Below are 19,135 nucleotides of genomic sequence, written 5' to 3'. Positions count from 1 at the left end.
GATGGTTTGTATCTGTGGGAGTCAGGCAACAGACTCCACTTTGTCATTCCAGCTGTGGTTGCAGAAGAACCACAGAATAAATCTGACTTCCAGGGAAACTGCTAAAGGAGGTGGACACGCCAGAAAGCACATCTGCCACGTACCAGCGCTACCCAGGCGCCACTCACCGGTTCCACTGAACATACCACATATAACGCGTCCTGGTGCTCCATCAATGTCAGCAGAAGCTTAACGGGTAACAGCAGAGTAGTTAAGTGTCAGGATTATTAATTAAGGGGTTAATATGCCTGGCTGAACTTTTGTCTCCATTGTTAAGAGCGTTGTAGATGCCAGGATTTGATTATCTGATTAAACAGACATGCTGGGATACGGGTAGAGTACTCTCTCATCAGCTGAGTTACTCCACGTTACAACAAATTTCATCCCTTTCCCAAAGCAGTAACGTGGGAACCACTCTCCAGTGAAACCCAACACAAATCCAGTCCTTTCAGATGAAACAGAGAAGCTCAAATACAAACCCAACTGCATTGGCTCTCTTGGCTCAGTAGTTCTCAGGCTGAAAAAAGATTCAGCTACATCTTTATTGGCCTTTATCACCAATAGCTCTTTTCTTAATGGTGTCTTTAAGATAGTTTTATCCTACTTGAGAAAAGACTGCAGGCATCTTTCTCCATCTCTTTTCAGAACCCCTCCTCTGAAGCTCCTAAACAAGCCAAACATCAACATCAGCTTTCAGCTCTAACCAACTCCGTGCTTCCCCCGTTCTCAACATCCACGCTGGAGAGCCCTACGTAGGAGCAGGCTGTTCCAGAGAGCAAGCAGTGATTTCATCCTGCTGCGAGGAAAACCTGCGTTTCTACATCCCAGCAAGCCTCGCTCAAAGTCACCTCTGCTGCAGTCACGTGCCGAAGCGAGGAGGAAGGAAAGCCAGGCATAAGGCACGCTCGGAATTTAAAGCTCCTCAGGTTTCAAAAGAAACCATAATAATTTCAAGGGAAGCTTGGGAGCTCCAAGCGTAACAGAAAGCTGCCATTTCCAAAGAAAGCTTAAAGTTTTCACCAAGCTGCACACAGGATTAGCAAATTGTCTCCCCTTCTGTTTTAAAATGCATAAACAGAGCTGATAGGTAACACTGAATAGCTTCAAGATTGCCAAGTAATGCTATAAATCAGTTCCGTACAAGTTAAGGACTTGAGCCTTCAGCATATATAATTTTATTAAAAAAATACGCTAACGCTCTTCTGGAGCCAAGGCAGCAGAAGGACGTCAAATGGGGATGCACAATAGGGTTTGGACTGCCAAGTTTAACACACCTAAAATGAATAACCTGCTTCAAAGATCCAATCAAGGCTCTGAATGCCCCTTTGAACCCCCATGGAGATGCTCCTTGTTCAGAGTAAGGTGGTCCAAACCGAGAGGGACTTGGCAGCATCAGAGCACGGGAAGGCTGAGACCACTTTGTGGTTTGGAGTCGTTCCACATTGGATACCTCTAGCAAGGAGCATTAATTTCAAATTAAAGTGTAGCCCGTCGCCTGGATTAAACCACCCCCCCGGGCACAACCCGCAGAAAGGAGCTGGAGTCTCTGGTTTTAGCACCTATTGCCTTAACGAGTTCAGGCTGGGATACAGCTGCAGTCGGTAGTTATTGCTGTGTTCTAGTACATTTAACACCTCCTAAATGTGGATAAATGGAAAATCACATAATACTACTGCCTTTTGCAAGTGAAATGTTTTTATGATTTTTTTTTAAAAACTGTGGTAGATAAACTGTGCAGTCCAAAAGAAAACTGATCTGTGCAAAACCACTCTCAACATTCACGCGTTCATTTGCCCCATTTATTACATCCCCTGGCATCCCACCTGTCTAGGAGCCGGGATGAATTGCAGCTGCACCTCTTGGATGGAATTATTATTTGGGATGCCATGACAATGTGACCTTTGGCTGGTGAAAGAATATTTTAAAAACCCCAATTTGGGGGGGGAAATAAAGCATGTGATCACAGCCTGAGATTTTTGTTCCAAACCATTGCCTCTCTGCTGGCGATCCCGCATGTGAAATACAACTGGACAGCTGAGCGACTGCTTCTGTGCATAGCTACAAAACTCAGCGTTACTTTTTCCATTTCTAAAGGACCCGCTAGGCTATTCTACCACTAGTTGTTTTAAAGGGATATTTGTTTTCATCTGTAAGTTAACAAAGCTTATTGTCTGGGGAAGCGCAGTAAATCTTAAGGTGCTATGGGGAAACTCAAGAGTGCCACTTGCTTTTCCAGCTGTGGGCTCTGCCGGTTAGGAAAAGCCAAGGCAGGACTGCAGCACGCAGCTCTGGACTCCTGGTCCAGCACCGGGGCTGCGAGGGGTCACTGGCAAACTTCAATTAGCAAAACTGAGCAAGACCGGGGAGGGCTGGCTCAGAAATCCCACGTGCATCTCCACCGGCCTTGTGGAGTTATCTAATTCCTCACCACCTCCTCCGCAAAGTGCACTTCAAGAGCCGTGCACTTAATATAGCATTAGATGAATGCTATAACAAAAGCGATAATAAAACAGACCATGGAAAATCAGGGGACAAAGGAACAAAACATTTTGAAATGAAGCTAGTGGCAGAAAGGAGTCTAAGGAGCTGTTCTGATGCTTTAAGAGCTAATCCTTTTTTTCTTGCTGGCCTTTTAATTTTCTTTTTTTTTAACAGGGCGATTTCATAAAAATAGTTTTGGTGCTTTGACATTACAGTAAGTGCCCTGGGGAAAAGCAGATAAAAGGCAATAATGCAACTAACGGAAATAAACTTCCCAGCATTAACTGGTCAGGAGCACAGAAGAAACCACCAACTGATGGGTAAAAGATGTAATCTTTTTATTTTTACTTTTTTTTTTTCCTGGCATACTGCATCAGTGCATAAAACCCAGAGGTAAGGACACAGGTTTCCAGGGTACAGATAAGAAAGTCAAAATGACTCATTTCAGACCAGCGATACGATAGCAAAGATGTATGCTGCAACCCTACTGATTTACTCCTCATGCTAAATAAAGTGCCAGATGTTGCTCTAGTTTAGATCAGTATCTGTTACTTTTGCTAGATTATGCCTCCTTACAACATGGCAGTGCAAAGACACTCAGACCTGAAGAACAAAGGCAACTTGTTCAATAAGGGGGAAAAAAAACAACCTCACTTTGGATTTATTGGGTCACATCTACAGATTTATACGGGGCATCTTTATCTACTTCAGTGCATTTTCACCTACTACCTCAAGAGAGGATTTTCTCTCTTTGCTTTCCAGCAGCAGCAACAACCTATTCAGCAGAAGTAGAGCCGAGAGGTTAATCTGAGGAAGCCCAACAGGAAGAGAGGAGAGGAGAGGAGAGGAGAGGAGAGGAGAGGAGAGGAGAGGAGAGGAGAGGAGAGGAGAGGAGAGGAGAGGAGAGGAGAGGAGAGGAGAGGAGAGGAGAGGAGAGGAGAGGAGAGGAGAGGAGAGGAGAGGAGAGGAGAGGCGAGGAGAGGCGAGGAGAGGCGAGGAGAGGCGAGGAGAGGCGAGGGAAGAGAAGAGAAGAGGAGAGGGAAGAGAAGAGAAGAGAAGAGGAGAGGGAAGAGAAGAGGAGAGGGAAGAGAAGAGGAGAGGGAAGAGAAGAGGAGAGGGAAGGGAAGGGAAGGGAAGGGAAGGGAAGGGAAGGGAAGGGAAGGGAAGGGAAGGGAAGGGAAGGGAAGGGAAGGGAAGGGAAGGGAAGAGAAGAGAAGAGAAGAGAAGAGAAGAGAAGAGAAGAGAAGAGAAGAGAAGAGAAGAGAAGAGAAGAGAAGAGAAGAGAAGAGAAGAGAAGAGAAGAGAAGAGAAGAGAAGAGAAGAGAAGAGAAGAGAAGAGAAGAGAAGAGAAGAGAAGAGAAGAGAAGAGAAGAGAAGAGAAGAGAAGAGAAGAGAAGAGAGAAGAGGAGGAAGCCTGTGGGGTCTGGACACCTGAGGTCACTTCATGAGCCAGGAACGTGTGTGCCCTGTCCCTCTTCCCACGTGGCAGCCATCCTTCTCTTGCCCGTGTTGTCAAACACACACTGGGAAATAAAATATGCATTAATTTTCAATGGTCCAAACACAGTTACTGTTAATTAGCAGGTATGTCGTGCTTTGGCTATCAGAGTGCTGTACCAATATTAAATGATTAATCTTTGCGGTGCTTTCCTTGTGATGAATTAGGAGGTCGTTATCCTACAGAGGGTCAGAGGCAAATGAAATGGGACACAGAGGAGTGCGATTTCCAAGGCTGCCACACTTCTGACTTCCATTAGGAAACAGAAAACCGTAAGCCTGTATTGTAACAGAGAGCTGGGGTCCGTGATGACCTTGTCAGTCTGTCGGCCACCTGTGTGTCCGTCTGCCTGCCCAGCCTTCTTTCTATCCTCTCCCCAAGTGGTGGTTACAACATTCAACCGGGAAAGGAATTCAGAGGGTGGGAGGAAAAGAGAAACATTCGCTCTGTCAAAATGATAGATTTGATATAAAACTCTATGACTTAAACATTCAACTTGCTCTGGTTTAATAGGGTTGTCAGCAGCGGACTGTTAGCTTAACTTATGAAAATCAAGAGAATGCCTTCTTGTTGCTTCATATATCATGATGAACAATAACCTGACAGGAGAAACAAGCCCTGATTAAGAAAAGATTGCTTTTTGGGGCACGCCAGTAATGAAGTATGAAGGAAATCGAAGACTTGCTGCTCACAGATATTAGCACAAATCCAGATGTCTTGGAATTCTTTTTTTAACCACAATAGATAATTCTTGAATGATGAGCCTAACAGGGACAAATCCTGCAACCCAAGGAAGCCATCTATTAAATTAACAAGTATATTTTCAATTCCTTCAAAACAGAACATAGTTTAATCAGATCTTCAAAGCCAGAACAGAAATGTTAAATGTCTTTCAGAAGCAATTTCTGCCGAGGTGGTCCTGGCGAAGGTGATCTGACAAAAGCATGTGCTGTAGCTCAGAACCTCTGCTACGAACTGAAGAGCAGATTCTGACATTCACATTCACATTTCTTTTCACCTCCTCAAGCAAGCTTCAAGGATTACATTCACCCCTGTGCGGAGGTACAAGCACGAGGCTGATGCAGCACACACGTCCCAGAGAACTTAAAAAGGTCCAGCCCAGAACACGTGCCTGCCCTGTGGATGCTCAGATTTAGGCAGTCACCTACGCCTGCGATTTTCCTGCAAGCTCTATCCTGAAGTTCCTAATCGGTGTTTTCTTAGTCGGGCAGAACCGCCTTTGGGTTTATGTCAGACTCCAATGATACCGTAAGTCTTTTTTACCACATTAAATTGCGGACACCAGGCGGGGCAGTGACACGGACGCAGCGGCTGAGCCACGGGCAGGGCACTCACGTCTTTGCACGGTGCCAGCCCCTGCCCGCACAGCCGAGGGAGATGCTCAGCGGGGGCCTCTGCCTGTTCAATCGGCAGCGGCTCACGTGGGCAGCCCCGCCGGCAGCACTCGTGGCCAAGAGAGTCACGGATCCCAAACGACGAGTAAGGTTCCCACTGCAGCCCCCCCATCCTGCGACGTAAACAGGAACCAGAGACACAGCTGGTTTGTTGGTGTGAGGACTAACCTGTACAGGAGGGCGTTTCTCTGGCCTGTTGAATCCAAATCTTAATTTTCCCTAGAAGAAATTTGTTCTTATTTGACCTCTTGCAGAGCTGTTCCCCCTCCCAGGTAAACAATGCTGCTGGAGTGGAAACTAGCTTAATCAGCACCAAGCCCTTTACAGAGGAGTGATGAAAACCGTTGGGTTTCTTCCTCCTGTGTATGATGGTTTGCAGCAAAGGGGCCTGGGGCTGTCTGAGGGACCATCTGACTCTGCCTCAGGCCTTGAGCTGGGCTGCCAGCGTGAAGAGCAGCCTGCCTGCTGAAGGACAGCCTGGGACACGCACACGTGTAAAACACGCACGCGGGGAGAAGAGACACAGCACAGGGAGACACTTGCACTGGCAGCCGAGGAGCTCAGGGGCTTGCCCTGCAGAAGTCCATCAGTGGTGGTTCCTCCTCCCCAGGTAGGACACAGCTCCACGTGGCCAGCTCAGACCCTCACTGGCGTTGCTGAACTCAGAGAGCCGTGGCACGCCTTGTGTAGCATCATCTAGACCCCAACGGAGCATGTCATAGCCAGTCATCAAAAGTAATTATTCAAGGATGCCTGGGGCTATAACAATGGATTTAAATACAGAACAGCAAGCCGGGTTAGAGTCTGGGTAACTTAGTTTGTCATTTCCTTCAGCTCTTCTCTTTAAAAATGGATTTTTGTGCTTATGAGAGTTCCCAGGCTGCCTGCTCAGGCACCTGACGCTTGGCTACACTCAGATTAAGGCCAGCGGAGGCTCCAGCACAGCCTTCCCTTCCCCAGACCCTTTGGAAATCCACAGGTGGGCAATCCCACCATGCTGGGAAGGATGGGAAAACCTTTCCCACCTTGCTGTTACCAGGACCACATCTAGCAGCATCCCCAGTCCGTAGTACACCCTGCACAAAACAGCAGCGTGACACTGTTGGAGCCCAAAGGCAGCCAGGGACCGTGGCTCCACTCTGCCAGACCCCGGCGGACTCGAGCTCAGCACAGCCAAACCCCAGTTCTTTGCTTCTCACCATTTCCATGCTCTCTCCTTCCCTCCCAAAGGCTGCCTGTGGGACAGAGAGGATGCAAAAGTCTTGGAGGTACTAAAAGCTCCGAAGTGATTAATTGCTTTTCTTCCATGGTAGATAGCTACCCCCCTATCCTCACACAGAGGGAGGGTAGGCTGGAGAGATCTGTGCTGGAGGATTGCATAAAACTATTTGGAACTGAAAAAAATTTAAGAAGAAGTCACTTCCTGATTAGCAGGACGATCATGTCATTCTGCAGATAATTCCTTGGCTTTGCAAGAGGATGGCCTGGAATCCCTTTCCGGGAAAAACAGCACCGCCACCACAAAATCCTCCCCAGTCATGCAGCTTGTCCCTCCTCCTTCTTCCCCCTCCCCTCTGTAGTCCTCTGACTACAACTTCAGTCATTAGCTAGCAAATTAGTCCTGGATGCAATCTGCAGCAATGCTTATTTAGGCCTGCAGGCAATTCCCTCACCTTTTAAATGTTACTGGGGAGTGCTCAGAATTATTTTTTTTTGTTAAAAAAAAACCCCACAACAATCTCAGTTAATTTAATTATAGCTGGGATTTAATGTTTAAAAGCCATCAGCTTAATAAGTACCAGGGATCTGTATCATTGTTATCAGCATCTTTGAAAACTGCTGAACAATGCCTGTGCCATTTAGCGGATGCAGAGATGGAGTTGAGAGATAGCTCCATGCAGCCCCCTTCCCTCCCCGCCCCAGAAGCACTCCCAGAGTCTCCAGCCCCGTTCCTCCATCTCTCGGGCTGGTTCCTACACCCCTGGAGGTGGCTCTGCCCTGTGGTACAGGTGCATTTGCACCCACCAGCTCCTATGTGCCTGTTCAGTGCCCAGACTAACATCACGTCTCTAAAGGTCACCCAAACCCAGTGACATTTTAATTTATTTTGAGTCAAAGGTGTCTCGAACTCCCATGTTTGACTGTGGCTGAACTTAAGCTTGCCATCAGGAGCAAAGGTAGCATGTGCCCACAGCAGTTGGCATCACCCCGTGCAAAAATCCCTCCACATCCTCTACCTGACTTTAAGACCGTCACTGGTGTGGGATGTGCCGTCCTTTACGTTTCTGTGGATCAGTATTTCCTCTCCCACCAGCTATTACGGGGCGTTTGGTTCTCACATCTCTGCTTGCCTTGCTGAGCCATTTTTCCAAGGGAAAAGTGGGTCTGATTCTCATTTACACTGAAGTCAGGAATGCACAATTCCTTACTGGCCAAAGCATTTTGGAAATGACCTTCCAGCCTTTTCAGGGACAAGTTCAAGCTCTGCCAGAACTAGATTGCCTCCCCCCAAAACACAAACACACAAGTACACACCCGAATACTCTCACTTGCTGGTTGGAGGTTTTCCTCCTGCTTTGTCAAGGTGTAAAACACTGCATGAGGTGCACGGCAGAACCAAGCTTAGCTTTTGAGTCTAGAAAGAGCCTCGGTGCAGAAATTACTCTGCTGAGAATAACAAATTATCATTTTATCTCCACTGATGCTGCATTTTATTGCTTCTTAATATTTTTTCTGGGCTGTCCATGGCCTTTTATCATCTCTCCTGCACTTGATCACAACTTTATGGCCTGCTGTTCCCTCCCCATTTTTTTTTCCCCTGTCTTACTGGTCTTTATTTCTCTCTTCCAAACAATGGCTTTTTGCAGCCACCTCATCTAGTCTAGCTGCTGATATTCCTCAAGGTTCAGTTGCTTTCTGCATTGTTATTTGCAATTTATCTGATTCCAAAACCTGACATTATTCTTTGCTGTGATATACAGTCGCCTGGCTATTGCTAACCATGTGCAAGCATATTATTCTGCACTGACAAATTTTATTTATTTATTTAGCCGCCCTCCCAAGTTTAGAGCAGCATTCACTGAATTACAGATTTTGATGTCTGCAAATCATAACCCCATCACGCAGATAAGACAGAATTCATTACTGCAAGCTCTGCCATTACATGGAAGAATTTAGGTCAAACTGCTTTGTCCTTGGACAGCATCCCTGGATATCAAATTCAGTGTATCTTCCTTTTACACAAGTTCTCTTTGGACCCCAAAAACCAGTGACACCACTAACTTTATACTGCAGACCTTTAGACCCACCAGCTTCCTTTATCAGGAGCAAAACTTTGGCCTGCACAGAACACAAAAAGCAGAGGATCGCTGCAGCGCCTGCACAGGGGGTCCCTGCCTGCCACCGCCATGGGTGAAAGGCAGCGAGGACAAAGGAGCACGCAGTCAGAAAGGGGCTTACGCTGCCGACCAAGCCTTTGGGCACCTTCTTCACACAGTTAACAACGAAGAAAAACCTCAGCAGCAAACCCAGGGATTTCGAGCAAGAATTGATCTGATAACCAAATGGGATAAAATTCTTCCTGTCCTCTGCATTGGGGAAACATCCACTTACTCCTTACAGCCTTGTCAGGTGGAGCTTTTTGCAACAGCCTCTACAAATTACCAGCTAACAAAAGTATTTTCTTTCTGTATTTTTCTTTAAAATGTCCCTTAAGTTAAACAACAAGCATATACACTGGAGATACTATCAGAGCTGTCATCTCCTGATTTGCAGATAGGGAGGCTGCAGCACAGAGGCGGTTGGTGAATACAGGTCACAGACAGTCACTGAGGACACCATGGCACGGTATTATCAGTGAACAGAAATGCTGCAGCTTCGCTTCCCTGGGCCTTCATTCCCTGCCAGCAAGATCCTGGGTACATAAAAGGATTAAAGAGTAAAAATGGAAACATACGGGTTTGGAGTTGTCTTACCCCACTTCAAGCACTTAACGGAGGTTTCCAAGTTAGAAATCCAATGCTAATAGCTGTGGAGTCATCAGAAAGACATCTCTGGAAACTCTTTGGCTATGATTGGGCTGAATAATCTTCTGGAAGTGTCCCACTATTTCTCTTATGGGCAACTCTGCTCCAGATCAGCTGCTTCAGGTAAGTAGCTGCCTCTGACAAAGCAGGAAAACCCCATGGCAGGATGCTTATGGGCATCCCATCCCACAGCTTCATCTCCTTCCTTGTATGAATTCACAGGAACGGTGCAGTCTCCAAGTGATGCATGCTCAGCGAGTGCCCAGTGCTGCTCCCAGGGATCTGGGATCTTGGGCCACCCTCTTAATCTCAGCCCTCCAACCTTCCTACCACAACCCACAGACAACGATCTCCTGTCTGCCGTCCGTGCCCCAGCTGCCTCGACTGCAGCTCCGGGGAGGAGCGGCTGTCGCTTGCCCTGTGTGATGGGACACAGCCCTGTCCAGAGCTCCCGTGCGCCAGTGCCCTAATCATATAACAGCTTGATGGATAGCAGGAGCGGACTCGGTGGATTTCTTTTTATGCAGAGCTCCTAGATACCAATCAGTAACAATAGGTTTTATACAGACGAAAAGAGACAGAGAGGAATATCCGTAAGGGTAATGTCTCCTGATAAGTGGCAAAGCAATATCCCTCCCCTTGGCATTCTTCAGACACACAGCTAAGGCAAGTTTGGACAAAACCATCTCCCATTGATCGACCGTATGATAGGTTTGCTGGATTATTGACAAAGTGCTCTGTAATCATTCTGCTGTAACAAGAAAGGCAACAAGACAGGCCTGAGGAATGGGGAACAGATCAGGTGTTTGTCACATATTAAAGACCCAATCACCAGAGCTGCACGCCCGATTAAAAGCAATAAAGGGAAGCAGGCGGGCTCCATGCTCGCCTGCCGTCAGCTTGCGTTTGCATGAGGACCATGGCCGTTCTCATCACGAAGATGTGATGGTGGGTGTGCTCTACTGCCGGCTCCAGGAACTTACAGGGAAGAGAGATTTGGTTTCCTTAAGAGCCTTCCCTTGGTGGGCCTAGTTTGAGTGACCACTGGTGTCCTGTTAGAGGACAGGGACATAGTCCCACTATGATGGGACTACCAGTTGGGCAGGCAAAAGCCATCTGCATTTCAAGATGACCAGAAGCTGTGTATCAGCATGTCACTGAGCCCTAAATCTCGGTAGAATTATTAGTTTAGGTGAACTGTGACAATACAGCCTCCAGGTCAAAAGGCTTGGAAAGAAGGCAGAGTAAGCTTGCATCTCCCTATAGAATATGTGTCAATACATCCACAATAACCTGCTCACACGCAGAAGCTATGGAGAAGATAGCAGAACGGAGATCAGTGTTATGCCTCTGAAAAGAGCAAACAGTTGCCATCAGTTCTGCAACACCAGCAAAGAGTGAAGTGTTTGCTCATGGCTAAAGGACCATCATCCTGCATGCCTGGTAGTTCTTCCAAGCATACAACATTAAGACATGTCCTGGAGAAAGCCCATTAATGTGCAAGATGCGCAATCCTAATTTTATACAGACTAACACAAAGCCATCAAACGGTAATAACTTCAGCTTCCAGCTTGTGTTATATTTGAACTGGTGACCTTGAGGAGAAAGACATTATCGAACCCTTGGGCTACTTAGTCATATATTAATAACAGATTTGTTGCTTCATGTCCAGAGCTGTTGTGTGTAGGTACTGTTAAACAGCCAGGGAATTCTGTCCCAGAGAACCCTGCATTGCAGTGATGAAGCAACTCCCTTAATGTAGATGTAAAAGTCTTCTTTAGTTAGAATTCAAAGAACGACACATTAAGATTATCACCAAGCACTATCGAGCATGAGGCAAGGAAAATAAAGTGTAATGCAGCTGCTTAGTAAAGGAAGTGGCAAGAGAATTTGGTGGTAGTGCTGTACTTTCCTTGGACTATATGACAGCTTTTACTCGTTATGACCTTCCAAAGAGAGATCTGAAGACTAAAGGCTCTATTTGCAAGAACAACTTCAAGCAGTGAGGTCACGCTCTTTCTGTACACTTTAAGTGAAAATCCCATTCTGGTTTCACTAAGATGGGTCCACGTTACACTAGAAGAGTCGTTAGCAGGTTACAGTAAGCACAGCAGGAAATGCAAGAAAAGTGAGTATGGAAAGCATATCATAAATTGTACCAGCTAAAGATCTGGCGTAAAAATTAAGTACTAAGATTAGCAATTAGAAATCCTCTCTATCTTTCTATAGTCATTATAATAGAAGATGCTTTTCATTTTCTACGAAGATAAGTTGAGCTAGCTCTGAAACCATTAGGTAAGACCATTCTGCAACCCACATATGGATTTTTTGGTGCGAGATGCAAAACCACGTAAGAGCAAGCAGATATATGAATGTGAGCAACTCCTTATATAACCACTTACAAGACATGCTATTTTTTTTTTAATGCACAGAACCTGGGAAAGAATTGGAATATCCTTCCTAAAGGACAGTATGTATTTTTTATAGTGTCCTGCATCCAAGCTTTCAGAAGCAAGCCATTGGGAGACCTTCGCTGTTGGAAACAGGCAAGCTTCTGGGCGAGACAGAGACGGTCAGGGAGCCCTGACAACTCAGGTTGGGCACGTACGCTCAGACCGGGACGGGAACAGGGCACGTAAGGCTGCACGAGGGAAAGGGAATCAGCCTGTGAAGAGGACAAAGTGACACAGGGACAGCCGGGAGGGCTGCAAAACATCGATGACTCCCAGGAACTGCGCAACCATTTTATGTACTCCGGTTTACAGAAGCAAGTGCCTTCTTGCTAATTTGCATTTCTTATGACAGCCATCTTGCAGAAAATGTACTTAAAGCAAAGCCAAGCCAACAGATACAGTTACTTCCCTTGGTTATGAACAATTTCACTTTACTGCTTCACGAGTATAAATTCAGAGCAGAGCGAGACCTGCACGGGAAGGGGAAGAACAGTCTTTCAAGAGTCTCAGAAGCAAGCTAATTGGTCTCTAACCTAAATCATAAAAAGACCTGTAATTATACTACTCAGAATTAACACAGAGGGCTTCTAAAAAAGTCCATTTTTTAAGTGAATTTATACTATTATAAGACCTGTCGCTTCTGAGTAATAAAAACAGAGATGTTACGTTAAGCTTCGTGTTATCCTGTTTGCTCAGATGGTGCTTATGCCAGCTGTATCCAGCAGAAAAGCAGTTTTCAATTTATTTTTATTGCTCCTCTCTAAAAGCATTCCATTACAGGAATATTACACTGTATGAAGTTTCAAACCACCATCGGCAGTTTATTTGCTTGTTTTGCTGGAATGGAATAAACAGTTTTTCGCAGTAACTGTTATTACAACTTCATGCGTGCAACATTGCATTTAAGGGTCAATGCCTGTTTGCTCAGTGCACCCCAATTTTTCTCCCCCAAGGGGTTTAGCCTCTGCTTCAAGAAACAAAGTGGGTTGAAACTTTACTTTTGGTTTTAGCAGGTCGCATACCGGGGCGCTTTCGGCAAGCTGTTTTATGAAATGAGATTCCTCAGTCAGCTAGGAAAATTGAGAGAAGGTCTATCACGGAGCTGTATTAGTTGACCCGCAAAATATTCTGACCAAAAGGAATTTTTGTTCTGCTTTTTAAAAATCTATTTTCATAAAAGTATTGAAAAAAGTTTCATTTTAACTGAAGCTCTGAATTTGTCAAAATCAGGTCAGAACCGGCGTGGGTTCCTTGTGCAAGCAGCATCCTGTTGTCTCCTGGACTAGATTCATCTCGCCTACCGTTAGCTGTCAGAATAGTCGGCACGGAGCAGCACGCCACGACCGCAGCCCCCACGCCGGCCCGCTCCCTGGGGCGTCACGGGGAGGAGGGACGCCAGCGCTGCTGCTTCCACTGCCGCCAGCCCTCGGGAGATTTTTAAATAGACTAGCATGGAGTGGAGCCTCACTGATTTCAGTGGCTGGATCTTTAATTCTTCAGCTTGTGAAGTGCTGAACAAAGTAGTTAGATAATTAGATAATTGCCTTTGTGTTGCTGTTCAACAAAGCAGCACCTTTGTGACCTAACTGTGTCTCATGGTCTTACTTCCAAGGTAAGGGAGGTGTGGTACAGCTTGCAAATAAACCCACATATTTTAACTGATTATTTTATAACACCTGAGCCTTAAATAAACCTGCAAACTTGGATAGAAGGTATTACAAAACTGTATTTTTAACCCAATTTACAAGATGTCATTGGAATACCTAACCTGGTCAAGTACGATATATCCAACTATTAAACTTGGAGCCAAATAAAATACATAAAAGAATGCTTTTTAATGCTTATACTGGGATTATTTTCCAAGTTATTATGTAAAGCAAAGAATCAGAGCTAGCATATTGCCCTGACCAAGTTGGAAAGTTATACTAAGAGTAATTGCTACCCAATAAAAAAACCCCAGAAAAATACACAGCCAGGTCCTCCTTTCCAAGTCTTTAAATTCCTCCATGAACTAATCTTTTCCCTGTGGTGTTGGACTCAACAATTTGATATTTTATTGCTTTTAGGGTCAGAAATTCATTCACTATATTATCAACTCAAGGGAAAAAATTGGAAGAAAAGATTTGTGTCTTCTTTGGACAGTAAAGCCAACAAATCTCTTCCACTACTTGGTTAGAAAATACAATTAAGTGGACTGTAGTGGACTCTCCCTTGAAAGAAAATTGTCTGGATTGAGATGTGAATAGCCTAAAAGCCAAACGTGTGAAAATCAATCCTTCCCAGTCCTTTGGGATATGACTGTTTGGGAAAAAGTTTGCTCTGATTTTCCTGTGCTCTGTGTGTGTGTGTGTGTCTATATATATGTGTGTGTGTAATTCTTAAAGCAATCAATATAAGTCCCTGAAATGAAAAATTGAAGCTATCAAAGCCTGGAACATCTCATAGATGAGGAGGGTTTGCACAGGTTTTCTAGGCTGGCTGTCAGATCTAATCCTCAGAGTCCTTAGCCTGACAAATAGTGGCTGCGATACAGATTACTTAAGGTGGGCTTAGCTTGCCTCTCTGCCCTGAGCCACCCTGCCCCACGAGCTACGTGTCCTCCTAGGGCGGGGGACCTTCACGGCAAAGCTGACGGACTGGTGCCTTCGCACCGCTACCGCCTGCAGCAGCGCCCTGGGAGCGGGGCTCTGCGGGATGCAGGGGGGCTGTGGGTGCCCCTCGCTGGGAGCCACAGCCACCCCCGAGGGTGGCTTAGGTGGGGGGAGCCTCGGAGCACCCCCAGTTTTGGCTACTGGCAGGTTAGATACCAGGAAGCCAGAGTCATCAAAATTATGTAAAGACGGTGGGGTTGGCAAGCCTCTTTATGGATGAAGGATAAATATAATGTTAGAAAAAAAATCATCTAATGGATTCTGGACAGCACATACCAGCACGCAGTGAGGACGAGGCTCCACGGGTGAAATCCCCACCCCAACAAGATCCTGATGTCAATGATGCCAAGGCTGCACTCTCGCATTTCATTTCTCTGTTCAACTTACAAGCACCTAGCACAATCAGCATCAGGATCTAGCCTCTAGACATTGCTATAAAGCAAATAATAAATAAGGATAATGATGATGAATGTCAAGAATCCTGTCCTCAGGCTCTCACCTTCAGAAGTGGCAGACCCAGTAATCTCTCTATTATGAGCTTGGACCTTTCATATTCAGACTGCACTTAAGGCTGTGCTGCTTCAGCCATATCACATTTTAGGAATCATCAGTTAAGTATATGTAAAAATCAATTACATTATATCAGTGTGCCCTGCATCTTAACTGATGCCATCTGTCATCTTCCTAATGATCCAGAAGATCTGGAAATAATTAAAAATCGCTCTTGAGGGTCCAACCTTGTCTTTCTTTTTTCTTTTATGAAAGAGGAATCTCATCCTCCACTAAGATATGACATTCTGAACCAGGGCAGCGGTGGTTTAACGACAGGATTATTGCCAGGGGAAACAGAGTCAGCACGTCAGCAGGACAGTCTGCCTTGATTCATCTACTCACTTCATTGACTTCTGGGGACCAGGGGCTTCACTGGGAGCAGGCAGGGCATTTCAGAAAATGGGAACCAACATGCATTAATGGGAATTGCTGAACTAGTTTGAAGGAAGTTATATCATGTAGAAAGTGTAATGTAGAACGAACGTGGGGGACAATCACATTTCAGATGATTGCTTGTTCCCAGGTTGTTCTCTGGTCTCACAGCAATAGGACAAAAATCATAACAGCTCATCTGGGTCTTGCCCTGGTCTTCCAAGACGCAATGCAGCAGGTCCCCCAAGGATCTGTCTAGAGCCTCATTTGAGCATCTTCCTAAATACCTGTAGGCCCAAGTCACCCAGATCCCAGCAACACATCTTTCCCAGCCAGGCACAGAGAGACCAACCCAGCATCACCTTCCCCATAATTCCAGGAGGAAACTCCAGCTCCTGTTGATACCAAATGAGGCCAAGGAAGCTCGGCACTTCACATTGGTGCTGCAGAAGATTCAACTCTTGATTAAATCTGACTGGAAACTGGCCTCTGAGCCTACACAAGACCAGCAACACATTGAAGTTAACTAGCACACAGGTAACGGGGTCTGCAGCTCTCATGCCAAATTTCCTTTCACGCCTGATACACTTCCCTATTCTCCGTGGTTTGAGATTACACTGATCCAAGAGCAAAATATGCATTATATTAGGGCTGTGCAAGCATTTCTTGAGTTTTTGGGTTACATTATGGTACTGTTACCAGCTAGACAGAACCAAAGACCAAACGACTGAATAGAATGGCTTCCCCAAGCCTATTTTCCTATTGCTTGGATAATAAATATAGTCATGAAGAAGAAAGGACACATACAAATGGCTGGTATCAAAGAGCTGCTCTTTAATGCCAGGCAATAATGTCATGGTCCTCAGTCTTCCTAAATTTAAATGATTAGCAATGACCAAGCTCTGCTCTCCCTTGATGCATCACTTAACCTCGTAATCAGAAAATCTATCCCATTCTTGGTCTTAGATTGATGATGTCACATTAAACTTGTTTTTTTTCCACCAGACAGAGCAATCATATTGGAGCGAGGCAGTCCTCAGCATAGTTGCCACGTGCCCATCACGAGCGTGATTAATATCATCAATTCTATTGGTAAGCGAGCGGCGCATCTCAGACCCTGCTATATTTAGGATACATTAAGATGTCGCAAATGGATTTTTTTCCAAAGAATAATTTCATTCATCTCTTTAATGTTGTAACTTATTGCAGAATTTTTTTTAATTTAAATAAAAGCAATAAGAAAATTTTCTCTCCTGGAAGAAACTTATTACGGCAGCTGTAGCTCTGGTATGGCTGCAGAGAGTCCCCCTCCTTCCCACACAGTCAGATGTCACTTGGCCAGCAGACACGGCTGTGCCGTCCCAGTATGTCCTGGCCTGTACTTTGTGCAGCCTTGTTGATGTTTGTTCCTTTAGTTTAGTACCTGGTGCTATTAGCTGTATCTGATACTTTCAACAGGATTAACTTGATTTTTCACATTTCAGTTGGTAAATGCAGCTGCTGCTGTGCCAGTTTCCCTTCCTTACTACATACTAAGAGCGTATTTACCATATGCCTTTCTTTCCTTCTAGTGATTTACACTTTCCTGCCAAAAGATGCAAATTGACTCAATTCTTTTACTTCTTTGTCTTTCTGAAGTGATGTTTGAATTGGGAGCTGCTGGAGTCCTCATTAAATTTGCTTTTCATTTTGTAGCAGGTTATTAAGGGACTGTTTGTGGAGCCTATGAAATATCCATCCCCGGAGGTCTTTAAGTGTTGCTTAGACAAAGATTTGTCAGAAACATTTACTGGGATTTGGTCCTGCTTGGGACGAGCAGGCAGATCTCTCAGGGCTCCCCCCAGCCCTGTTTCTGCAACTGGATGAGTTTCCCACTGCAGCCCAGCCAGTGGTCTTTACTGTATGAAGGACTGTCACTTAGAAGGGACAGATTGCCAGCCACTCTAGGTCTTCTGCTGTATTTCCACCAAAGGAGGTGTTGCCCTTAAAAATCCTGAGGTTGTACTCTGGCTTTTTTAGAGTCGGTGGAAAAACTACCTTTTTTCCCAGCATTGCCAGAATTTCACCTGCATCACGAATCCCTCTCCGCTTCTGCCCAGGCACTTGTTTGCTTTTATAAAAGATGCATTTGTTAAATTACAAGTGGTCTGAACACTCATTTATTTTTCCTGCTGCCAGGCAGCAGAGCATCTCTATTCCTGATGCTGGGGAATGCCAACAGAGGGACCAGGAGGGGCCCCTTCTGCCCGCACCCAGCCCGGCAGCACCCGCCTCCTGCCGCGAGGCACCCACGCCAGGATGCCGGGACGGCTGCAGGAGCCTCTCCCAGCAGCGAGAGTCAAAGCAAAACCCAACAGCCGGCTGAACCGAAGTGAAGCAGAGCAGCACCCTCCTCAAAACAGAGCACAAAGTCTTCCTGTTCAGATGAAAGGAAAATGGCCTGCTGGAAGGTCTTCCTTTTGTTTGACCATCAAACATTGTTTTGGAAATACAACACAGCTTTGCTTCAGAAGATAAATATTTAAAGTTGTTACTAGGTATAAAAGCCTGGGAACTGCTCAGAGTGACAACAAGAGAAACAGTAATTTGCACAAATTACTCCCTCCAGTGTAACTGCTTCCAGAGAGGTTTTCAGCTCGTAGTGCAACGCCTCTGCTCATAACCGGGAGCAATCGCTTACCCTGCAGTAACCCGGGAGGTTTTGTTCACAAATGTAAAACTCTGTTTGGGGCAATTCTAACAGCAGACATTTGTTATGTGGTAGGATCAGTTTAACTGCACTAAGCTTTGCTTCCTCCTTCAGTGTAAGCCTGATTCTCTTTAATTTTGGCTTAAATCTGGAGAGCATCTCTAGCAGATCGGTTTCGACAGAATACTTTTCCAAAGAATAGCTCACGACAGAAATGCACTGCTACAATGTGAACTAAGAGGTGAATATTAGGAGGGAGAAAGGTTATTGTTTTTACAGTATTTGTCTATAAATCTCCGTGATCTATAGACTAATGCCACTCTGACTTATTGGGAAGGTTGTGCTGCCACACGCGATACAAGTTCATTGGTGCGGTTGTACCCTGCGTTTGTCAACAGCTTGACATTTTCTACAGACCCGTCGCAGTGACGTAGCATAGTGATATGTACATTTATAAGTTTGTTTCTTTTATCTTTATTCACTCTCTGATAAAAGAAAAGCCAAAGAAATGGCTTTTTTTTTTTTCCAAAAGCCATCTGGGTTATAAAGCCTGACTTCAAATCAGTAGTGACCTTTTGTTCAACAGCTAGCAATGTAGAAACACATAAAAATGTCTATTTAGATATTGGTGGGGAAAAAGAAGTTCATTGATTTTCTTAGTTCGCTAAGCTCCCAGGGTTTTTAAGAAGTATTTGTTTCTGCAGAAGGAGACAGCACTGAGGGTGTGGAAGGGCATTCCTCATTTCCAGAAAAAAATTAAAATTTGGTTTCAAAATGGAAGAGATGCCTGCTTGATACAGCACATGGGGTCCTCACAGAATTTCACTGGCTCAGATATCTTTAGGATATAGATTTGTTAAATTAAGTGTTCCTTGTCCCATCTACCTAGAAAAAGGCTGCTTTTTGGTGCCTATTTCTGTTTTTAACCCTTTGTTGTAGGAGAGGAAGTGTCCTAGGAAC

This window comes from Ciconia boyciana, chromosome 23 (genome assembly GCF_034638445.1).
Source record: "Ciconia boyciana chromosome 23, ASM3463844v1, whole genome shotgun sequence".
NCBI classification, from domain to species: Eukaryota; Metazoa; Chordata; class Aves; order Ciconiiformes; family Ciconiidae; genus Ciconia; species Ciconia boyciana.
The sequence above is the reverse complement of the archived record's forward strand: the minus strand, read 5'-3'. Positions refer to the sequence as shown.